The following is a 26,607-nucleotide window of genomic DNA, read 5'->3' on the forward strand; positions in this document are numbered from 1 at the left end:
GCTTAATTGAGAATGACATAACGAAGGGATTGCCCACACCTGTCCATGAAATAGCCTTGGAGTCAATTGTCCAATTACTTTTGGTCCCTTTAAAAACAGGGTGGCACATGTTAAGGAGCTGAAACTCCTAAACCCTTCATCCAATTTTAATGTGGATACCCTCAAATGAAAGCTGAAAGTCTGAACTTCAACTGCATCTGAATTGTTTTGTTTATAATTCATTGTGGTAATGTCTAGAACCAAAATTAGAAAAATGTTGTCTCTGTCCAAATGTATATGGACGTAACTGTATATATATATATACATACACATATATATAGTAGGGGTTCACGCTGTCTGGTAGGTATGAACAGGCATGAACGTTCAATATCAAAAAAGAGTAAAGTTTATTTTATCTTCATAAACTTCCAAAATTAAATACAGCTTTTCTTCAGCCCAAACGGCATAACAAACAAAACGCAGTCCTTTCTCAGGGAAGTCAAAGTAAGCAACATGGTATCATCCATACAGCAATACAGGCACTACTGAGCCTCAGTCTGATCTCCATTAATGGTCAGTCTCCAGCACTAAAAAATCAGACACACCTGACCCAACCCAGCTGCCTTTTATGGGACCTGCAAGCCCCATAATGGAAGTATGGGAACGGCCTTTCCCACCCAGGCTCTTTTAGTCAGTCCTGAATCCCGGACCCAAAATCTAGTCTCAATAAAAATCCTCTCAGTAACCTACCATTACTGGTGTATTCTCTTCTAAGACTTACATCACTTCGGTGACACATATCTGCCATCCAGGACTTTACCTCCTGCTTCCTTACAATATATATGTAAAAGAACAGGAAAAACAACAAGTTATTTAAACATCAATTCAATTAGGTTCTTTGTGATATTAAGGTTGGTTTTTACACATTTGTAGAATGTTTGGTTCCATTGATTAAGCAGCGGCCATTCGTTATATTGACCTTAAATATTTGGAGCAAGCAAAAAATATACATGTGCATCAGATAAATCAGATCATGTTATTTGGTGATGGCAGTTTTATTAAATGCTAATATAATAAAAAAAAGAAATAATATAAAGGGTGACAGATATTTGGGAAATGCGTCCATTTGTCCACTTATTCCAGTGCATTCCTCAACAGCAAGTTTTGACATTCCATTGCTGAAGTGGATGAACACTAGAGAGAGCTGTGCTTACTCCAGGATGGGGGCAGCAGACAGAACAAAGCGTGGAGAGAGGAGAATGAGCATCCAAGGGAAACTGCTCAAAGCAGCATTGTAAAGCAACCTCCAGAGACAAGGTGCTGGGAAGGATACCAGTCTGCAACCAGGAGGATATAGGACCATGGGGTGCGTGGATGGAGGGGAGGAGGGGAGAGAGCTCTTGGGATGCTGAAAAATCATAGGAATTTGGGCAGGAAAAAAAAAAGGACTTGGGTGCATTAGCCAGCTCATTGGTTTGCTACAGTAAGCAGTAGTGGATTTCTGTTATGCTGCAGGACTAGTCAATGCTACAAGATTGGACTGATGCTGGGAATAGAAAACCAGGAGACAGCCAGACCTTGTGTGTGGGAGGAATACGGTGTATCACACTGCCACATCCTGCTGGGAGCAGCCAGAGTGGGGGTTGCAGTGATTCACAGGGACTGAGTGCTTGGAGCCGGATTTGGGAAAAAAGGTTGCCTTGAAAGAAGTGACGTCCAGGAGAACATGTCAAGCAAAAGAGCAGGGTGACTTGCCAGGTTGCTGCATTGGGTTGTCACCTCCTGTCTGCACTCTGGCAGCCAAAATCAGCAGGTAGGACACTTACTTTCCACCCCATCCATTCTCATTTCTATGCTGTTGCTGCAAAAAAAAAAAAAGCCTTTGTATCCCATGCATTTCCCATCTGATAATGCCTTACATCATGAATTGGGTATTCTGCATGTACTGCTTTATTCTGTATATATGGATACAGGTTGGCACCATGTATCTAAGCATCCCTTGGAGGAACTATGGGGCAAAAATAATGCCATAGTTAATATGGTTTAATAATGACAACAATAGATACAAAAGATAAATAAATAGAATGTATAAAAAGAGGAAATGATGACATAGTTGAAAAAAAGACACATGTCCATCAAGTTCAATAATAAGAACAATAGATACAAAAGATAAATAAATAAATAGAATTTGTAAATAAGGGAATCTTCATTCACTAGTGGCATATACTGTATATATTATATATATGTCACATACTTGTATGTGCCCCCCACCATTATTATTCCTGAGGGTCACATTCAGGATAACATAGAGGTCAGTATCACCCAGAAAGTCAGCACTCCTCTAAACTGTGCCAGGAGGAGAAACACTGACTTTCCCCCCTATGGCAGCCTCAGACTTATTACCATATAGCACAAGGTAATTTGCAGCTTATTCCTGATTTGCTTCCATCTTTCCCCAAAAGATAAAAAAAAAGTAGCATGAAGAAGAAGAAGAGGAAGAGGATGAAGGCCCTGGGAGTGGGAGCCAGGCGGAGGGGCTGTTTAAGGTGACACTTGGTGATTGAGTTAATGGCTCTATGAGGAGCTGTCCAGTCTGTGGTGCTGGAATCCCAGGCAGGAGCATGATCTGCCTGGATGGGAGCTCTCCAGTCTGAGCCTTTGTGTGATGCAATGTCTATTGTCCTGGTTTAATCTCACAGATGATGATATTTTCCAGCTTCTTTTAGAGGAATTGTACTAATGGGATTTCTGTTTTGAGTCCACTGCCATGATGGCAATTACATAATGCGCCGCAGCCGCTCATGGAAACCAGTAATGGACTCTGTGCACTGACTTGTTATAAACTTATTATTCTCTATCCTGGAATATGGGCAGAAGGGAAGGATTGTCTGTACAGGGCGCAAGTCAGCTCTGTGCTCTGAAGATCATTCACTTTACACCTGAACTGGACTGATAATACATCTTACTCTCTGGCCTCTGATTGATCCCATCAACCACATAGGAGAGGGTTAATCTGCTACATTCTCTGTCCCTCCATTCTTTGTTACTTATCTATCCTTATATCTATCTATCATCTATCTATTATCCATCTATCTATCTATTATCTATTATCTATCTATCTATCTATCTATTATCTATCTATCTATTATCTAACCTTATATCTATTATATAGCTATCTATTATCTATCTATCATCTATCTATTATCTATCTATTTATCTCCTATCTATTATCTATCTATCTATTATCTATCTATTATCTATCATCTATCTATCTATTATCTATCTATCTATTATCTATCTATTATCTATCATCTATCTATCTATCTATCTATCTATTATCTATCTATTATCTATCTATCTATCATCTATCTATCTATTATCTATCTATCTATTATCTATCTATTATCTATTATCTATATATTATCTATCTATCTATCTATCTATTATCTATCATCTATCATCTATCTATTATGTATCTATTATCTATCTATCTATCTATCTATATCTATATATTTATCTATTATCTAGCTATCTATTATCTAGCTATTATCTATCTATCTATCTATCTATTATCTATCTATCTATTATCTATCTATCTATCATCTATGTATTATCTATCTATCTATCTATTATCTATCTATCTATCATCTACGTATTATCTATCTATCTACCTATTATCTATCTATTATCTATCTATCTATCTATCTATCTATTATCTAGCTATTATCTATCTATCTATTATCTATCTATCTATTATCTATCTATTATCTATCTATCTATCTATCTATCATCTATCTATCTATTATCTATCTATCTATCTATCTATCTATTATCTATCATCTATCTATCTATCTATCATCTATCTATCTATCTATCATCTATCTATCTATCTATTATCTATCTATTTATCTATCTATCTATCTATCCATATCTATCTATCATCTATCTATCTATCTATTATCTAACCTTATATCTATTATATAGCTATCTATTATCTATCTATTATCTATCTATCTATTATCTATCTATTATCTATCTATCTATCTATCATCTATCTATCTATTATCTATCTATCTATTATCTATCATCTATCTATCTATCTATCTATCATCTATCTATCTATCTATCTATTATCTATCTATTTATCTATCTATCTATCTATCCATATCTATCTATCATCTATCTATCTATCTATTATCTATCTATTATCTATCTATCATATATCTATTATCTATCTATCTATCTATTATCTATCTATGATCTATCTATCATCTATCTATTACCTATCTATCTATCTATTATCTACCTATGATCTATCTATCTATCTATCATCTATCTATCACCTATCTATCTATTATCTATCTATCTATCTATCCATCTATATCTATATATTTATCTATTATCTATCTATTATCTATCTATTATCTAGCTATCTATTATCTATCTATTATCTAGCTATCTATTATATAGCTATCTATTATCTCTGTCCGTTATGTATCTATCTATCTATCTATCTATCTATTATCTATCATCTATCTATCTATCATCTATCTATTATCTAACTATCTGTCATATATCTATCGATAGCAGCACCATGTATTGTACTGAAGAATATGATCTCTTGCCCTTGGGAACTTCTCTGCTGTCCATACTGTTGCTTGTCATAGTTGCAGCCTGTTTAGCGTAACTAATGGGCAATAATAACTGTTGGGTAATACAATGATCCCAGCCTTGCTTTATGGCTTTAGCTCGTCCTGTGGGTACAACCACACGTCAGGGCAGCATAGACATTTGCATTTATTTGTGATTCTTTGTGAAAATTAATGCCACCTCTGACGTATCTGCCCCCTATATATTGCAATGTATTCACATGAATATGGGGGACGTGCTCCGAATCCTTCTACCATCTCAGAACCTATAGCTGCAGGGGACGCTCTATGGACGTAATGATGGTGCATACACTGTTCTCTACGGATATCGCCAGCATGTAAACATTACACCCAACCTTTCCCTTCATTTATCATATATGGAGCTTTATATCTGCATTTAGTGACAAGATGCTTAATACAGAGGTTAGGTGGAATTAAAGTCTTGGATTGGACTTTGTCAAAGCTCCAACTTGAATCTAATAAAGTTGCATAAAAACCAAAGATGATCACAAGAATGCCACCTCAGACAGCGTCATATAATAGGACATCATCTGTTACACAGTTCCTTGTTATATGATGTACTTAGAATAATTACTCCTGTCCTAATTCCAGCTAGTAGCATTTGATATTAGTAAAGGCCCCCACCCTTACTTTATGTCCAATGGAGCCCAATGACTTCTGAACTTCTTTAGGAGTTTGGTGGGCTGATTACAAGTAGCCTCTCGTTTCTACTCTACAGGATAGTCATTTGAAGAACCTGTTTTATTTTGTAAACCAGATGATTGTGGGACTCTCCTAGTTTAGATGGGACTCTCCTAGTTTAGATGGGACTTTCCTAGTTTAGATGGGACTCTCCTAGTTTAGATGGGACTTTCCTAGTTTAGATGGGACTCTCCTAATTTAGAAGGGACTCTCCTAGTTTACATGGGATTGTCCTAGTTTAGATGGGACTCTCCTAGTTTAGATGGGACTCTCCTAGTTTAGATGGGACTCTCCTAGTTTACATGAGATTGTCCTAGTTTAGATGGAATTCTCCTAGTTTAGATGGGGCTCTCCTAGTTTAGATGGGATTGTCCTAGTTTAGATGGGATGGTCCTAGTTTAGATGGGACTCTCCTAGTTTAGATGGGATTGTCCTAGTTTAGATGGGATTGTCCTAGTTTAGATGAGACTCTCCTAGTTTAGATTGGACTCTCCTAGTTAAGATGGGATTGTGCTAGTTTAGATGGGATTGCCCTAGTTTAGATGGGACTCTCCTAGTTTGGATGGAACTCTTCTAGTTTAGATGGGACTCTCCTAGTTTAGATGTAGTTTATATGGTATTATCCTAGTTTAGATGGGTTTCTCCTAGTTTAGATGGGATTCTCCTAGTTTTGATTGGATTCTCCCAGTTTAGATAGGACTGTCCTAGTTTAGATGGGATTCTCTTAGTTTAGATGGGACTCTCCTAGTTTAGATGGGTTTCTTCTAGTTTAGATGGGTTTCTCCTACTTTAGATGGGATTCTCCTAGTTTAGATGAGATTGTCCTAGTTAAGATGGGATTCTCCTAGTTTAGCTGTTATTATAGTTAAAATCAATTGTTTCGTGCTTCAAAATGGTTGTCTTATCCAGACAAACCCCTTAAAGGTACTCTATTCTGTCTATGCAGAAGTAGAGCAGAAGTAGGAGTGCTGTGAGTGATCTGTCATTCACATATGGACAAAAGGGAAACATTTCATGCCCCCACTAAAGATCATAGCAGCAGAGCCCTCGGTGACTGTTTATTCATCTTAGCTTGGTTCTGCTTACTCTCAGTACGCTTTTAAAGCCGCACTCCAGGTATTTTTGCGCATATTGTGCTCTTATATATGCTGGTTTTATTCGATATGCCATTTAGGGTTCTCTGCCATGTTGATTCCTTCTTCTCTAAAATATAGTCAGCATTTGGTGAATCATATCAAAGACGATACCTTCTCTTTTGCAGTGCCGGAGGAGTCCTATTACCTGTGCATGCTCGGCTTTTATTCCTATCCTATTGTAAGGGTGGCTAATGATAGATCAGTGGCATACTGAAAGTGTACACTACAGAGTTTCAGTGCATTCTATATAATCTTCTGTCTCCCTGCCTCCTGCTTGTGATAAGCTTCTTTCTGTCAGTTCTTACAAACAGGAGGCAGCGAGACAGATTTAAGCTTTACCTCACTGAATACACTAGACATTCTGCACACAGTATACACAGAGAGTGCAGACAGGCAGTATGAGTTAGGGAAGTGTTATGATTGCAGTTTATCATTGAATGAACTCGTTTAGTGTATCACTGAACTCATCTAGTGTATCACTGAACTCTTTTATAAAGCAGAGGGCAGAGCTTGGTGGGGAGTGGTCTGTGAGCTGGCAGTTGGGATTTGATAGGTGATGACATCATCCTGTATTTAACAGGAAGTCAGAGATTGACCTCATGTCTGCCCAGCAGAACATGTATCTCAACGGGTGGTCAGACTAGAGATCACATGTTGCAGCTGCCCATAATTAAAGAGTTCATAGATGCACCTAGGATGAAACAAATGACAGCTAAAATATGCAGGAGAGATAGTATTATATTTGCAAAAACAAAAATTTGCTGGAGAGCTACTTTAAGGGAATTGGTTTATAGACTCTTCGATGCAGCAGAATTGCTTTCTGAATCAGGTAGCGGATGATGCAAAGATAAAGAATTATGGGAAGTGATTCTTATCTAAATTTCTGGCAGAAAAAGACAAAGGAAGACATTATCTTGCAGCAGTTGCTCTAGGTACATAGTCTGAGAGACAAAGCGGAAGGAAAGGCTTGTGGTCGGACGTGTATATTGCAATTAGGGTGAATTAACTCCTCCATGTGAACATATTTATCACACTAATGAACGAGAAGAGCAGGACATGACGAACTCTTCTTTTCACGCTATGAACATATAAAAAGGCCAATTCGGCTCCGCTCTCATAGTGTGGTTGTTAAACACGTTGGATGATCCAGCAAGGGGACGTTAAATCCTTTGTCACCGACGTGGCGAGAGCTTTGTAATCCTATTTCTCTTTGCATTATTGAATCCTCTGATTTCATCTCCTTCCAGCATTTCCTTTAATTAGGCAATGTTGTGAGTAAAAGCGTGCAATCATTTTTAGTTGATTAACGCGAGCAATTATTCGTCTGTTTACTCTTCCACGGCGGCAGAGAGAAAATACTGAGCCAAAGTTAACCTTTATGTATTGGTTGTATAATGCCAGAATACAAAAGGGAACTAAGTTAATGAATTGTTGGCGATTTACTGTAGGTATCTTCAGGCTCGTTACTCGTAACTTGGCTTTGATCCCAAAGGTGCAGACACCATAAAAGCATGTGGGTGCAATAGAGTCCACGAAGAAGGGGTACTGCTTGGGTTGGCTTTGTGTACGGCTCCCCCAAAACCTAAATGCTACAAAGTAAGCATGGGTCATTCAACATGGAAGAATGGGGAAAATGGAATAGGAGGGGTTATTCAACATGGAGGGATGGGGAGAATGGAATAGGAGGGGTTATTCAACATGGAGGGATGGGGAGAATGGCATAAGATGGGCCATTCACCATGGAGAAATGGGGAGAATGGCATAGGATGGGTCATTCAATATGGAGGGATGGGGAGAATGGCATAGGATGGGTCATTCAACATGGAGGGATGGGAAGAATGGCATAGGATGGGTCATTCAACATGGAGGGATGGGGAGAATGGCATAGGATGGGTCATTCAACATGGAGGGATGGGGAGAATGGAAAAAGATTGGTCATTCACCATGGAGGGATGGGGAGAATGGCAAAAGATGGGTCATTCACCATGGAGGGTTGGGAAGAATGGCATAGGATGGGTCATTCACCATGGAGAAATGGGGAGAATGTCATAGGATAGGTCATTCAACATGGAGGGATGGGGATAATGGCATAGGATGGGTCATTCACCAAGAAGGGATGGGGATAATGGAATAGGATGGGTCATTCAACATGGAGGGATGGGGAGAATGGCAAAAGATGGGTCATTCACCATGGAGGGATGGGGAGAATGGCATAGGATGGTTCATTCACCATGGAGGGATAGAGGGAATGGCATAGGATGGGTCATTCACCATGGAGGGGTGGGGAGAATGGCATAGGATGGATCATTCACCATGGAGGGATGGGGAGAATGGCATAGGATGGGTCATTCACCATGGAGGAATGGGGATAATGGCATAGGATGGGTCATTCACCATGGAGGGATGGAGAGAATGGCATAGGATGTGTTATTCACCATGGAGGGATGGGGAGAATGGCATAGGATGGGTCATTCACCATGGAGGGATGGGGAGAATGGCATTGTGGCCAAACATAAGGACCTCCTATTCTTAAATGGAAGAAGGAGTTTGGTATCAGTAAGAGGAGACCAAATGTGAATTATTGCTATAGGCATCTGCCTATTGAAGGTGGACTCTACTGTGAAGCAGTTACTCTATCCATATGCAGCATTTTTTACCCTCGTTAGCCAACTCCCAACTGCAAGTGCACCAATGGGGAATGCAGAGATTACAGAAGTAATTCAGCACCCGTCTTCTTTTTAGCTAATCTAAAAATGACCCAATATTGAAATTGTAACATCCAGAAGGAAAAGTCATGAAATTATGGAAATGATCGGAAGGATAGACGTGTTACTGATTTGGAAATGATGGAAAAATGGAAACGAAAATTTCAAAACATCTTATTGAGTCTGGAGTTCGATACGTACAGAAATCCATGCATGTGCAGTTTTGGCTGCTATCAGTGCGGTTAATTATCAATGGTCTGATGAATGTTCTGTGGCGCTGAATGCACTCGGGAAAATCATCAAGATCCACTGCTGGCAGCTCCTGTTTAATCACCGACTAATGACGTCCCAGTTGTGCTCGATGGGAGATAAGTCCGGAGACGCTGCGGGATATTGTATCACATTTAGGCCACGCAGGCTGATCACAAGAGCAAAAGCAACATGCGGCATGGCATTGTGGCGTTGAAAAATGGCTCCTGGGACACTTTATAGAAATGTAGTGATGGTCCACTATATGGATAATAAGATCCTGTAGTGCTTGGTAAAGCCCTCTCGCATTTTTTTGCCCCTATGTACAGTGCAGGAACTATAAGGCAGTTCCTATAAGCTCACTCTTATTCTGGTATTGATCATAAATAAGAGTTAATTGTCACAAAAGAGTCTCCAGAACAATATGGATTATAGTCCATTCCCCTGACTTGGGAGCTGTATACAGATACAGTACAACAGACATTTCAGAAATGCCTTTCCCTCTGCAAATTCTGTCCCAATCTACACAGCAAAGTTGGTGACCAGCAGCAACAGGAAATATCAGCCTGGGGTGTGTTCTCTAGCTAAAGATGTGTAAACCTGTGACACACAGTGAGGAAAGACAAAGTGCGACATGAAGGGATGAGGGGAAGGGAGCCCAGACACTAGGGAAAGGGGGAAGTGGAGACCTCCTAGGCTGATCTGATATCACCCTATCTCCCCCTACCGACCCTATATTGGTTTCTCACCAATCGCCGCACAAGAACCTATCCCTGTATTTCCCTAGCGTTTGGCCCTAGATAGGGAAGGAGTAGGATGCTCGCTAGTCGATCCCCATTGATAACTAAAGATAGCAAGGGGAGACAGACACGGGGGAAGTAGCTTAGCTTGAGTTGACTTCACAGAGATGGCAAACAAGTCCTCTTAGCACCAGAGAGGAAGTAAGAACTGTAATTGCTCCAAGCCTTCAGAAGGGGTCATGTGAATATCACCGGTGCCTCTGTGTAGCAACCAGGAAAGTATTTAAACACCCAGGCCTGATTGTCAATTAGAGCAGGAGGGAGGTTGCCGCTGGGTCCTAGAGTGAGACAGCTAAGAAGGTGTCTGTAATGCCAAATGAAGGGATCTCCTGCAACCAACTGCAGAGCGATTGTCTGTCACATCTGACACACCCGTGACAAAACCATAATATTTCAGGATTTATTTTTATTTTTAAACTCACATAAAAACAAAGAACTGAAACATGATTTAACATCAGAAAATTATTGTTTAAGTCAAGTTTCTGTGTTAAATGCATTTTTTTTAATTCTTGGCAATTTTTTAACATATCATAATTGATATTTAAAAGAAATATTTGAAATCTTGCAATTCTCACACCGGCCACTGGGGCTGGGGATATTTTAGACTCTAACTTCCTGTTTCAGGAAACAACACATGTACATAGCCACAATGGCTATTGAAGCATCTAATGAGCGTGTCAAAAGGTCACTGTGAAAGGAAAGGGGAGCTGTGACATCACCTAATATGATTTGTGTATCTAGTATTATCAGCTCTGTTATCTGTCGTTGCCATCATGCCTCTGATGATAATGAGACGGCTGAAAACTCTTCCTGAAAAGACAAGTATTATGAGTCTAAAAAAGTCCCCGTGACAAGAGTAAAAATTGTAAGATTTCTATTTTTTAAACAATAGGTCATTTTCTGATGTTATTTTCCCTCTAATTAATATGTAATTACCTAATATACAGATCCACTTTGTGACATGGCGGATGATTAACTTTTAATCCATAGCAGGTCGAATTTAGTGACATAAGAGATTGTATTGATACCTTTACCCCTGCTTTCAAGTCGGATGCCCTTGGCCAAAATCCCGTCCTTTGAGAATTTGGGAGTCGATGAATGGCTTCTCAACAGAGTTGGCAGAGGGAGTTGAAGCTGCTGAGCGTCTTCTATCCCTTTTAACTCCTTTCGCAGAATTTCCATACCCCCCTCCTTTGTGGGGAAGTTAAAGCCCCTTTGGGTTCCTTGCTGAGGCCGGATTCTTCTATCTTCTTGTTCAGCCGATTTCAGCACATTTTAAGCCCTTTGATGTGTAGGAGACTGGATTATTAGGGAACAGAGCGGAGTAAGGTGGATAGAGATAAAACAACATCCAGGCTCGGAGACGCGTAGTCTTCAAATTTTTCACAAAATAGATTCCATCAGGCATTAGCCCTAATACTTAGGATTAGAGCCTTGCTGCTCACTCTTCTGGTCTAGGCGTGTATATTTGATGAGTACTAATAAGTCACGCGCTAAGTGGCTGCTCTCAATTTCGGAGATCCTAAAAATATACCAAAAAAGCTAGAAAATCCCGCTCATTAAAACATTGATACAAAGCCGGACTGTTCTTTCTATCAAATCTGGAGATCTTTATGCATGAGTGAAGGCGTCTTTAGAATTTTTCTATTCCGATCAGCCTATGTGCTGACCTTTCATCAGCAGGGGTGAGTCTGTCACCTTACATATTTAGTCTCTGCCCTTTCCTCTCATCCTTGTGTGTGAAAGTCTACCTGTAAAAAGAAAAAAAATCACCGCACAACCTTCACTGATATTACTTATTTTTGAAAATTCAAAAAGTGTTAGAAAAAGTTGAGTTCAAGAGAAAATTTTTTAAAAAAAGGAGTTGGAAAAAGTATTCAACCCCCCTACAAGTCTGGATTACAAATGACAATCAATGTCTGGAAATTTAGCCAATTGACAGTTTTTGTAAAAATAGACTCTGCGAACTTCATTCCACCTACCTGAAAAAGCGCAGCAAAAAATGGTCAATATTGACCCTTTAACGAACCTTGCCACTTGACTTGCTAAACCGGAATCTCAATTTACAGACACATGTTTCGGGGTGTTTGCCCCTCTTCAGTGCAAAGCGTGAGATCATTACCACTTAGACGTCAGTCAGAAGCCTCTTGTGCTACCAAATCGGATCTCATTCTTTGCATTGAGGAGGGGCAAACACCCCGAAACACGGGTCTGAAAATTGAGATTCTGGATTAACTGTTATCTTAAGTCATGTGGCAAGGGTCGATATTGACTTTTAGGATTGCTACTTCCAATAGGTGCCACTAGAGTTCAAGTCCTCTTCTTCTCTGAAGAGACAATTTGAATAAAGAAGTAATATGCACTTTATTTTTTCCGACCAGACAGTTTTCCAAAACTAAATGTTCAAAAAACAGAATGCATGACCAATAAGTCGCTTTACAATAGAACTGAATAAGACAAGTGTTTCAAGCGTTTTTTTAAGTTATTTTTTAGTTTTTTGTTTTTTATAATGGATCTGTTCAAAAAACTCTGTGTGCACATACCCAAAAAGTGTGAAGAGCTGATAGAAACTCAGTGGTGGTGGTCTTTAGAGAATTAGTTGTCTTCATAGTATTGAAGGTGTTCAACCAAATATTGGGATTAAATACTCTGAAAAATTGTAAAGTTTTATTTCTCTTTTTTTTTTTTTTATAACATCTGCTCACAAGTAATAAATTTGAAATTTACATTTCTGAAAAACATACCGGCTGAAACAATCTGTGCCGGTGTCATGTGTAATCTCGGCAAATCAAAATGTTCAACTCCGCAAATTTTATTCTGACAGTTTAATATTTTTGGAAAAGTTCTATGAAAAGGTCTATGATTTTTCCTTCTTTATTGCCATTACTAGGCTTCTAATTCGAGTTCATCGCTGCTTTTTTTTTTTTTTGTTGCTTGGTCCACCATTTTTGCAACAAAACTTATATTATGGATATAAGCAGAACCTTCGCTGTGCTTGCTGGTGTTGGCAATGTGCTTTCTTTATATTAACAACTTGGTAATAAGAACTTGAATTTTGCACATTAGTAGGTGTCAAATTAGCATTCTATTCATTTTTATGCTAATTTATGCATGAAAACAGCATTATGAGCTTCTGTGTCGAGTTGTTCAGATGTAACACGGATCAGATTTGCTTTTAACACCTTGGGATACTGTAGTGTTATGTTGTTCATGTATCATTATAATTCTTGGAGTAGAAATATTGTTTACGATATTGATACTTTTCACTTGCAGTACCACATCTGACCTGCAGGAGCGCTGTTCCGAAAAATCATATCTAAGACCCCAATTAAAAGCAGTGACATAAAATGAATGTGTTAATGTAGCTTCAGCATTAAATTGCTTTAAAGAAAATTGCATTGTTTGAATCAGGTTTTTTTTATTACATGTATTATTTTTTTTAAATTCTTCAATATAAAATAGAAATCTTGCAATTCTCACACTGGCCACAGTTTTTTTTAGGCTCCAATTTCCTGTTGTTTCAGGAAACAACACATGTACATTACACAATGATCAGACTATCTTTTGTATTGAAGCATGTAATGAGTATGTGCAAAGCTCATTGTGAAGGGAGAGGGAGCAGGGTCATTACCTATTGTGATTAGTGGCTATGTTATCAACTGTGTATAGAGGATTAACCGGTCATTGTAAACTGCCTCTGATGATAAGGAGTCTGCTGAAAACTCTTCCTGAAAGGATAGGAAGTTAAAGTCTAAAAAATCCCCAATGGCCAGTGTGAAAATTGCAAGATTACTAATTTTGTTATCACTTGTAAATATAATGTTACCGGTCAAGATAATCCTGCCTCTGCTGATGAGAAAACTGCTGTAAACTCAGACAGGAAGTGTTAGTCTAAAAAGGCCCCAGTGTGAAAATTGCAAGACCACTAATTTTTTTATCACTTCTAAGTAGAATGTTACTGGTTAAGGTAATCCGGCCTCTGCTGATAAGGAAACTGCTGTAAACTCAGACAGGAAGTGTGAGTCTAAAAGAGCCCCAGTGGCCAGTGTGAAAATTGCAAGACCACAAATTGTTATTTTTTTTTTTTTTAACAAAAATCAGGATGAGAAAAAAAAATTGCCAAAAATGAAAAACTAAATTAAATCTGATTTAAACAATGAATCGTTTTCTAATGATAGCTTCCCTTTAATTTGTATATTAAGTACAAGACGGTTTAAAGAATTATGAGGTGTGAAGAATTCTGTAAAAATTAATATTTTTTAGAATAATTGTAGTAAAATCTCAGCTTAAGGCAACGGAAATGTGGAGGGGTCCATTTCTCCAAGATCTGCCCGAGGGATTCCTGCTTGGTAAATTCTCGACATGATTGCAGAGACAGAGGTCAATGTCAGGGCTTCTTAACTACAGTACATTACGGTCCGATCCCCCGGGATTATCAGCGCGATGGTTCTGTGCCGCTGATCTAAAAAAAAAAAAAAGAAAGAAAAAGGAACCGCTTCTCAAAAACAATTTTGCTACCAAAGACGTATCAATGATACAGCCCGAAGTGGATGTCTGCCAGGTGACCTTAGAAAACCACAAGGATTCCTTCACACTCCCAAGACATCAGTCTGTGCATGGCTGTAGGTAATTACGAGAGGGGAATACTTTACTCTTGAGTTTGTTTTATTCCTTCTGCGTTGAGATTAAATTGAGTTGGTCGCCATGAATCCACAAATCTATTATGGGACGTTACAACTGAACTAACACAAACTATGGCCCCAATTCATCACTTGTGATTTTTTGAAGCAGTTTTTCTTTTTTTTTGCTCTTGTGCTATCCGCTAACTTTTTTTGCACCAAATGCATCAACATGGCGCGCACGGTTTGAGAAAATAAAAAAATGTCGTTGACTTTTTTATTTGGGTCTTTTTAGGGAGAAAAAAATTTCCCAAGTCTTGCTAAATGGCGCAAAGTTTGCACCAAAATAATTGGCGTACATACAATCACTCCAGGGGAGGGGACAAGAGAATATTTGCGCCAATTTTTGAAACTTTTTAAAAAGTCGCAATTGATGATTCAGTGCGACGGGATCTGGAAAAATGGTGGACCAATTCCCTCTCTACGTAGAGTGAAGCATTCTTATCACATCGTCATATTATCAAGTTTTTCTTGAATTAAAACTATCATCACAAAATTACCTTCTATGTTAAAAAATTTTGGGCAATTTTTTTTACATATCACGATCTTTATTAAAAGACTAAATTAGTAATCTTGTAATTTGCAAAAACAAAACAAAAAATCTCATCAAGATTTTTGTTAAAAAAAGACTCCAGAAAACAAAATTAATAGTCTTGCAATTTTCACACTGGCCACTGGAGCTTTTTTAGACTAACACTTCCTGTATGAGTTTGCAGCAGTTTCCTTATCAGCAGAGGCAGAATTACAATGACCGAAAACATTCTACACTCAGCTGATAACAAAATTAGTAATCTTTCAATTTTCACACTGGCCACTGGGGTATTTTTAGACTAACACTTCCTGTATGAGTTTACAGCAGTTTCCTTATCAGCAGAGGCATGATTCCAATGACAAATAACATTCTCTACTCAGCTGATAAAATTAGTAATCTTGCAATTTTCACACTAGTCACTAGGGCTTTTTTAGACTAACGCTTCCTGTCTGAGTATACAGCAGTTTCCTTATCAGCAGAGGCAGGATTACCTTGACCGGTGACATTCTATTCTAAAAAAATTAGTAATCTTGCAATTTTCACATTGTCCACTGGGGATTTTTTAAACTCTAATTTCCTGTCCTTTCAGGAAGAGTTTTCAGCAGACTCATTATCATCAGAGGCAGGATTACAATGAAAGGTTACTCCTCTATGCACAGTTGATAACACAGGATCAACCAGTCACAATAGGCACAATAGGTGATGTCGTGGCTCCACCTGCTCCCCCTCCCTTCACAATGACCTTTGAACACACCCATTCGCGCTTCAATATAATAGATAGGGTCACTGTGGCTAATGTACATGTGCATTTCCTGAAACAACAGGAAGTTAGAGTCTAAAAAAGCCCCAATGGCCAGTGCGAGAATTGCAAGATTACTAATACATTTCATATGTAAAAAAAAATGCCAAAAAATATTTTAAAAAATACATTAAACAATAGATCATTTTCTGATGATGGCTTTGTATTAAAGACAGAAATATCCATTTAATTGTATTCTAAATCCAATTATTAATCAAGAGTGACGTGAGAAGGTGGCCCCATCCAATTCCTCTTATAAAATATGAAAGAAGTCATTTTTCAGTTGCCTTTGAACTAGAACGCCCCGGGCTTGTGTGTCTCCGTAATCCCTCATAGTAAATACAGCTCTTTTCTATAGTGGTGTCTGAAAGGGCTTTGAGTGCTTTACACAACGATATTAAGGATCAACAGCTGTAATTATTGTCGAGCTCCCTTGATATCTTCTAAGTCCGTGTGTTTGCTTTTGTTCCATCTTAATATGGCTGCAACAATTGTTCTCTTTTCTTTTTTCCAAAGTGAGAATCTGGGAGCAAAAGAACCTGGCGGTAGCCGCCATTCAGTATATTGGGGAACTCTAGAATTTTTCTTTTAGGCTCCGAAAATTATGAAGATGGAAGAAACCTGGTGACTTGACATTTCCTTGAGCGTTGTATACTATATTGACTCATTTGCCTAATTTTAGGGTTTCCACCTTTAGTACAAGAATGGAGTACATGGTTGAGGAACCGCTGTAGTCAACTTACAGACCAGTCAGGATTAGAGCCATCCACTGGTGGACAGAGGAGGGCCTCTGTCTAAGAACAATATATGGGTCCTTTGCAGTCCAATAGCTCCACAGAAAGCAGAATTCCACCCTTTGAGACGAAAAAGACACAGGATTGTCAATGAAGGGTTCTATACACATTAAACAAACGTCAGACGGATCCACCAATATCGGTGGGATCGGCCAACAGTCCAATCCTTATGGGGGGCCTCCCAACTTTCCCTGATGTCTTGGCAGAAAAGGATCTGGCATCTCTGATTTTGGACCACCAATCCTTTTGTTCTCCGGGAGATAAGCCAACGCAATAGAAGTGTGGGGGCTCTCTCCTGCAGAACACAGGAGCACTTGGCAGACATTGTGGGGGGAGTTGGGAGAGATTGCTGTTGGCTGAATGATCTAATTATTGTTTATGGGGGTTTGAAGGAGTATTCCCAAATTTGGAAGTTATCTTCTAACCGTGGGATACGGGATAACCTCTCGATGGCTGGAGGTCTGACAGCTGGGACAACACCGATCCCAAAAATTGGGGCTCTGAAGAGCCTCATATAACTGGAGTACTGCATGATCATTTGCACCTCTGCTCCATTCATTCTCAATGGGACCACTGGAGATAGAGCTCTACGTTCGGTTGGTCTTCAGCACTCCTATAAGAATGAATAGAACGGCTGTTAGACTCACCAGGGAGAAGGATGCTCCAAACCCAAGGTCTGGGTGGGCACATGGACCACGGGCATCAGCGCAGCAGATAGGAGGGGCACACGGGACATGGACAGCTAAGGGACAGGAGAGTGCAGGCAGGTAGGTGAAGTGCTGGAGACCGCAGGCAGAGGACATCAGGAAACTGCAAGCAGGCAGGTAGAGTGCAGGAAACTGCAGGCAGAAGGATGACATCAGGAAGTTGCAGGCAGGCAGGTGGAGTGCAGGAGACCACAGGCAGGCAGAGGACATCAGGAAACCGCAGGCAGGCAGGTGGAGTGCAGGAGACCACTGGCAGGCGGAGGAAGTCAGGAAACCGCAGGCAGGCATGTAGCCTAATACAAACCCCCACAGTTGGCTAGCTGACGCTTTTCATCATGGAACAATAGTAAAGATGGTATAATTATTGGTCATTGATAAAATGAATGGGAAATATTCCTGCTTGACCCTTCTTGCCCATTCCTTCTCTGTAGCTATCCATGCCTATTTTTCCCATCAATGCAAAGCGAGACTTCATACCGTGCCCTGTACATGTCACATGCAGTGTGCAAATTCCAGTTGACTACAAGGAGGAGGAAATATGGCTGGTTAGTTGGACCATTTACTATCTTCAGAAAACAGGTCATATCTTGAAAAGGATTAAAATGGGTTGTTGGGCCCCAACAGAAGTGACAGAGATGGTTAAAGGGAAGCAGCCTGAAGAGGATTAAAGGGGTTATTTGGTTTCAACACAAAATGGTTAACAAATAATAAAATCAGGCATACTTACCTCCTGTAATCATCGGGAATAAAGTGCAGGCCACTCTGGTGGTCTCCACAGAGGCACCCCATGACTGTGATTGGCTACTTGACCGCTGCAGACAATCACAGGTCTCATTAGTCAAGTGAAGTGTACATCATCACTTCATATCACTGGTCCGGTGTGCACTAGGCACATGGTGGTCGGAGCAGGTGAACATGACTTATTTTATTATTTTGAAGGTGGACAACCAATATAAGGGTCGGTGCAGATGTGGGGGGAGAAGTAGCTCCAAATCTGTAACAATTCTGGAGCAAAATATGCTCAGAAATTTCAGGCTAAGAGTTAAATCCACTGTGAAACTCTGTGTCTGGAGATACGAAAATGCTCAGCATGGGGTGTGCGGTCCAAGCTGTATTTCCAGCATGTCTGGACCTTCCTTTAGTGACAAGAACACAATATAGGTCTTCACATGTAGTCAGTGCAGATCTATGAGGACGAGGAGCCTCTGCCCCGATGTACCCATGTTGGAGCTGTATGAACAGGCTCTGAGGAGCTCATTTGCTGGCGGTGGCTGGAGAACGGGAAAGGTTTTATAACTTATTAAAACCATCACTCACTTGGAACTGGCAACTGCTGACCTGCACGATGTGACAGCGGCAGGATGAGACGCCCACTCCAGCTATTCATATGCAGAAACATCTGCAAATCCTTTGGCTGCGGTTGGGATCTCTTGCAAAGCGTGCAAGATCCAGGCCATAGCCTCATTATGACCAGCTTATTACCTCCATTATTTATTGGGATGGCAGGTGGCTGTATCATGTAGCTGTGCAATGAAAGGCGAAACCCTCAAACGTTACTAAGGTAGATTATTTGCTGAATTAGGTTATGGCGGTCTCTGGAGTGATGTCCCAGATTTGTTGTATTAAATCAGAGGTTTTCAGAGTACTTGCACTGGTCTGGTTTCTCGGAGCAGCTTTCTTATTGCAAAAAACGCTGAAGGCATTGGGTTTAGAGCAGAGAACAGGACTATTTTTTACATTTTCAAAGAGGTTTGTCACCAGACGAGCCTATAAGGTGCCCTACATTTTCCAAGTCGAGGCAGTGGCACAACGGATGGACCTCTAAATGCCTTGATGATTAGGGGGTGGTGGTAGGCAACAAGTAGAGCACTCTGCATGTATAGTTGGGTTTCGCTCTAATTGAGTGTCCCCAAGGGATCAACTGACTAGCCCCTTTTTGTAAATAAAACTGGACAGACAATTGGGAGGAGCTTGGAGATATTTTACACAACGCACCCTTTCTAAAAGATGCTCAATGCCCAGCCAGACACTAAGGATGTCCTAAGGTTTGGATCAATAAAAAAAGCCCTCTGCTATCAGTATCTATTGGGAATAAAGAAGTATTGACTATATATATATGCCTAGTATCCAAAAGCTTTCCAACCACCCCTAATGTCAAGAGCAGTACGCATGAACTGTGTCTATATGACTATGTAGGAGACACAAGGCCTCAAATACCAGACACTAGCTACCCAGACTTCATCAACACTCCAACATCCAGGTTTTACCAACAGTCTAGTACTCAGACATCAATGTATCTCAGCATCCAAACTTTATCCATACCTCTGCAACTAAAGTTCAGAAACATCACAGTACCTAGATTTTACAAACACGCCAGCACCAATAATTTACTAACTTCACAGTACCTAAACTTCACCAATACCTCTGTATTTAGACTTTACAAACACCCCAGCACCCAAACTTCACCAACACCTCTGTATCTAGACTACCAAAACCCAGTATCTAAACTTTACCACCACCCCAGAACCTAAACTTTACCAACACTTCTGTACCTAAACTGTACCAATGCCCCATAACTTAACTTTACCAACACCCCAGAACCTAAACTTTACCACCACTCCAGAACCTAAACTTTACCAACACTTCTGTACTTAGACTTTACCAACACCCAGTACCTAAACTTTACCAACACCTCTGAACTTAGACTTTGCAAAACCCCAGGACCTAAACTTTACCAATACCTCTGTACCTAAATTGTACCAATGCCCCATCACCTAACTTTACCAGCACCTTTGTACCTAAACTGCACCAATGCCCCATCACCTAACTTTACCAACACGCCAGTATCTAAACTTCCCCAATACATCTGTACCTAAACTGCACCAATGCCCCATCTCCTAAACTTTACCAACACCCCAGTACCTAAACTTCACCAACACCCCAGTACCTAAACTGTACCAATGCCCTATCTCCTAAACTTTACCAACACTCCAGTACCTAAACTTTACTAACACCTTTGTACCTAAACTGTACCAATGCCCCATCTCCTAAACTTTACCAACACCCCAGTACCTAAACTTCACCAACACCTTTGTACCTAAACTGTACCAATGACCCATCCCCTAAACTTTACCAACACCTTTGTACCTAAACTGTACCAATGACCCATCCCCTAAACTTTACCAACACCCCAGAACCTAAACTTTACCAACACTTCTGTACTTAGACTTTACCAACACCCAGTACCTAAACTTTACCAGCATCTCTGATCTTAGACTTTACAAAACCCCAGGACCTAAACTTTACCAACACCTCAGCACCTAAACTTTACCAACAATCCAGTACCTAAAACTTACCAACATCTAAGTACCTAGACTACCAAAACCCCAGTATCTAAACTTTACCACCACCCCAGTACCTAAACTGTACCAATGCCCCATCACTTAACTTTACCAACACCCCAGGACCTAAACTTTGCCAACACTTCTGTACCTAGACTTTACCAACACACCACTACCTAAACTTCACCGACACCTCTAAACTTAGACGTTTAGAAAACTCCAGTACCTAAACTTTACCAACACCCCAGCACCCAAACTTTATCATAACCCCAGCACTTCAATCTTCACCAACATACCTGCCCAAACACTCTACCAATGTCTCGGCCCTTAGACTTCATTAGACCCCAGCACCATCCGTAGACCTCACCAGTCCGTCAACAGACCTCATGACCTGTGTCGTGTGTGAGCAGCCAATGATTGTACTGTATATACTGTACATATTCACCATGTACAGCACTTCTGCGCATTGTTAAAGAAATGCAAACAAAAGCCGATAAACCAACAAGAGCAAATCAAGACTGATGAGATCCCACTTCAGAAGAGTCTCCTATCTACTGGGATTACAGGCATACATGGACGTGATGGTAATTGGAAAAATGAGCGTACGGGGCTGTATTGACCCAGGTTGTTAGAGTGATAGGAAAAAAGGAGATTCAGTTCAAACATGTATCCAGGAATAATCTCAAGGGTCTGATACGTAATCTACATAAGGTCCCAACAAGAGTTCTTGGTGCCAAGTTCACTACACCCTGTGTATTGGGGTCATCCGGTGTAGAATTGGTTCTTTATTGGGTCCAAAATAGGAAATGTTCCCCTTAGGGTTGTTGTATGATATTTGCAAGTGCTTATGTTCTCACAGCACCATTTATGAAGTGTAATAATTTACTGTAAATATAATGGGTATTTCACCGTTATGGAGGAACTCAATGGAACATCTCCTCAAAGCATCCTCAACATCATAATGGCCTTTGGGAGCAGTCTATTGGCTGCTAGAAATATAGTTGTGTGACAAAGTGATATACAATGGGGAACTCATCCTTTCTGTAAATTTCCTAACTCCTCACATTTTTTCAGCATAAATATAAAGAAAGATGTGAACGGCAGATGAGATCATGAAATGTTCTACGCTCTTCTGACCAATTTGACTTTCTTATTTACTTTAACAGTTCTCAGGCAGTGATCTGAAGGCTTGTCAGTCTTGGAAATTAGCTGTGTTGAGATGTTCATACAGGTGTAGCCCTAATATGTTTAAAAATCAAGATATAGCCCTAGCCCACCCAAAAAATGTAAGTGTAGTTCTAGGTGTAACCCTTGGCCAAAGTCTCGGTATAGTCTTAAGCCGAGAAGGTCCAGGAGGCCTAGGTTTAAAAGATTAGGTGTAACCCTTGGTCAAAGTCTCCATATAGCTTTAGGCTAAAAAGGTCCATGTGTAGGCCAAGGTCTAAAAGTCTACTAGTAACCCCTTTCAAAGTCTAGGTATAACCTTAGGCTAAAAAGGTCCAGGTGGAGGCCTAGGTCTAAAAATCTAGGTGTAACCCTTGTCAAAGTCTAGGTATAGCCTTAAGCCAAAAAGGTCCAGGTGGAGGCCTAGGTCTTAAAGTCTAGGTGTAACCCTTGTCAAAGTTCAGGTAAAGCCTTGGGCCAAAAAGGTCCAGGTGGAGGCCTAGGTCTAAAAATCTAGGTGTAACCCTTGTCAAAGTCTAGGTATAGCCTTAAGCCAAAAAGGTCCAGGTGGAGGCCTAGGTCTAAAAGTTTAGGTGTGACCCTAGCCTCACCAAAAATCTATGTGTAGCCCTGCCTGGCTTAAAACTCTAGGTGTGTAGTATAGTCCACCCAAAAATTAATAAAGTCTTAAAGCCATAAAGTCTGGATGTAGATCTAAGCCATAAAGTCTTGGTCTAGCTCATAGATAAAAAGACTAGTTGTAGACCTAGCCTGCCTGAAAAGTCTAGGTGTACCTCTAATCTCCCCCAAAAATTTAGGCGTAGCCCTACCTGGCTAATAACTCTAGGAATATCCCTAGTCCGTCCAAAAAATCCAAATGTAGCCATAAACCAAAAAGTCTAGGTGTACCTCTTGCCCAAAAAGCCTAATATAGGATCATATCCCCTTTAAGAGAATGAACGAGGGCAACCATCCTCCTTCTTTCTGCAGGTTCTGTAATGGTCATGTAGGATGCCAGTGCCGATAACATACTTTAGCTCACAGATGTAGATACACGCACACATATTATATTACTTCTTACTCTCTTTTCTTCGGATAATATTCTTGAAATCTGGCTGGAGACGTAAAGAATATTTGTTTGTACGGCTTCCAGTGCTTGCTAAATACATGCATAATAATTATGTGAACATCTTGTTCAATCTGTTTAAAAATATTTGCTATTCTGATCCGTGAGCCAACATGGTTCACAACGATTTCAGACTCTTAAAGGGTTTGTCCTACTTATGACATTCATTGCACATCATGGAAACATTCGTCAATTCTCTGGCGCTGCAACAAGAATGAATGGAGAAAGACCTAGATAAGCGGCCACCTCTGCATCATTAGTAACGCATGACAGGGACTTGTTTTTGAGATACAGTAGATTATTTTATCCATATGCCATAAATGCACCATATGGGACAAGCTTTTTATCCATATGTCATGAATGCCTCATATGTGACAAACCCTTTATCCATATGCCATAAATGCCCCATATGGGACAAATCCTTTATCCGTATGCCATAAATGTCAAATATGGGACAAGCCCTTTATCCATATTCCATAAATGCCCCATATGAGACAGACCCTTTATCCATATGCCATAAATGTCCCTTATGATACAAACCCTTTATCCATATGCCATAAATGCCCCATATGGGACAAACCCTTTATCCATATGCCATAAATGCCCCATATGGGACACACCCTTTATCCATATGCCATAAATGCCACATTGAGACAAGCCCTTTATCCATATTCCATAAATGCACCATATGAAACAGACCCTTTATCCAAATGCTATAAGTGCCCCATCTGGGACAAGCCCTTTATCCATATGCCATAAGTGCCCCATATGGGACAAACCCTTTATCCATATACCATAAATGCCCCATATGGGACACACCCTTTATCCATATTCCATATATGCCTCATATGAGACAGACCCTTTATCCACATTCCATAAATGCCCCATATAAAACACACCCTTTATCCAAATGCTATAAGTGCCCTATATGGGACAAGCCCTTTATTCATATGCCATAAATGCCCCATATGGGACAAACCCTTTATTCATATGCCATAAATGCCACATTGGGACAAGCCCTTTATCCATATTCCATAAATGCCCCATATGAGACAGACCCTTTATCCATATGCCATAAATGCCCCATATGAGACAAACCCTTTATCCATATGCCATAAATGCCCCATATGAGACAAACCCTTTATCCATATGCCATAAATGCCCCATATGAGACAAACCCTTTATCCATATTCCATAAATGCTCCATATGAAACAGACCCTTTATCCAAATTCTATAAGTGCCCTATATGGGACAAACCCTTTATTCATATGCCATAAATGCCACATTGGGACAAGCCCTTTATCCATATTCCATAAATGCCTCATATGAGACAGACCCTTTATCCATATGCCATAAATGCCCCATATGAGACAGACCCTTTATCCATATTCCATAAATGCCCCATAAGAAACAGACCCTTTATCCAAATTCTATAAGTGCCCTATATGAGACAAGCCCTTTATTCATTTGCCATAAATGCCCCATATGGGACAAACCGTTTATTCATATGCCATAAATGCCACATTAGGACAAGCCCTTTATCCATATTCCATAAATGCCCCATATAAGACAGACCCTTTATCCATATGCCATAAATGCCCCATATGAGACAAACCCTTTATCCATATGCCATAAATGTCTCCCATATGGGACAAACCCTTTAATACTTTTTCTATGCTGATCTTCCTGGCCAAATGTAAAGGGAACATGTCATCAGATATTTATCTATTGTTCAAATAATTTTTCATGCTAAATGCATTTTAAAATTTTTTTTTAAATACTTTATTATTATTATTTTTCATATCAATATCAAAATAATACATGTGAATAGCGGAGCCTATGTTACCTACTGTATTGAGAGATGTTACCTGTCATTGTAGTCCTGCCTGTGATGATAATGAGACTGCTGAAAAGTCGTCTGTACAGAACAGGAAGTGTGAGTCTGGTATAAAGTCCAGTGACCAGTGTGAAAATTTTCTAAATTTTTCATTTTTTTTATATGGATATTCACTCTCATGGTCAGACTTAAAGGCGAAGCATTACTTTCCAGCATGGCCACTTCTGCATGAAAATCTCTACCCCTTCCTCCTACCATCCTCTTTACATGGAACATTTTTAGCCATTCAGCTATTTTTAGCGAGCAGCATTTCTAACCACTGCCCCGCTATAACATAATTTATTCCTCAGCTATTTTCTCTCCTTTCCCGAGTTCATTTTCTACCAATAAAAATAATAGATCTGATGTGCGCTTTATGAATGGGGAAGCTGTCTGTCAACTGGTGCTACATATAGACCCACAGTACCATTCCCTGCTTAAAAATAATAAATTTGCAACCCATTTTACTTCTTGTGCCGTTGCATCTAATGTGAAAAATAAAGTAACATTGCAATAGGTCTTTGTTAATAAATTCATACCGTTTTGTTACTACAGCTCCTCCGAAAACATGATAACAGATTAACAAACCAACCAAATTTTCTGATCCTATAGCCATACTTTATTCCATCACTTGTTGGTAACCTACCAAGTCACCATTTTCAAATGAATATCGCATAAGCTCAACGCTCTTTTGTAAACAATTCAAAAATTTCAATGGAACCGTGACTGTTCTGTGCGGAACACTGACTCAAACTGATGGTGTCGCTGTCAGAGGTAACATCATCTTGCTGTGACTGAGACAAGTGTTGTGCCATTTATACCATACCACCCTTTATTTCCTCCCCACTAATACATTTGCCAGAGGTACAGGAGGGCAATTGTGGCCTGAATTAGGTAGAACTACTGCCTGGTGCCAGTAGTGGTAGCGTTTCCGTTGCTGGCAGTTTCCACATTCTTAGGTATAGTATAGGACTTTTTTTTCTTTTACACTACCCCATCCATTGCCATTGCCTCTTTTTATTTTGCTAAACATATTGTACAACACTATAATTAAGTTGTGACAATCATTTCACCCTCCATTATCCAACCCTTACCAAACAGGACTTAAGAAATGCTAGGTTGGTAGTTACATGTACAGAAACTAAAATGTGGCAGCACAGAAGGTCATAGTAGATGTCAAATTGGGCAGGAAAAACATGTGTGCAAAAACAGACATACACAGTTACGGGTCTAAAAAAAAATGTCTATAATTTTTTTTCTATATTTTTTTAGCAAAGCTCCAACCTCTTCCCCTAGATGATATAGTAAGAATTACTAGGTAGATAGATGTGCAAAAAAAATTGTTTGTGACACACACACACTTTATGA

General features: G+C 39.8%; 1 protein-coding gene across 1 annotated transcript in view; it reads left to right on the top strand.

Moving 5' to 3' along the window:
* Positions 1–1,197: 1,197 nt before the first annotated feature.
* The window catches only part of SHANK1 (SH3 and multiple ankyrin repeat domains 1), a 619,704-nt gene continuing 594,294 nt past the window's right edge, over positions 1,198–26,607 (top strand). The window contains exon 1 of the mRNA XM_073655995.1: positions 1,198–1,792. The gene's annotated coding sequence lies outside the window, so the exon portion shown is untranslated. The remainder of the gene's footprint in view (positions 1,793–26,607) is intronic.

Source organism: Phyllobates terribilis, unplaced genomic scaffold (assembly GCF_046119375.1).
Source record: "Phyllobates terribilis strain yellow unplaced genomic scaffold, ASM4611937v1 Scaffold_12__6_contigs__length_324123572, whole genome shotgun sequence".
Taxonomy (NCBI): domain Eukaryota; kingdom Metazoa; phylum Chordata; class Amphibia; order Anura; family Dendrobatidae; genus Phyllobates; species Phyllobates terribilis.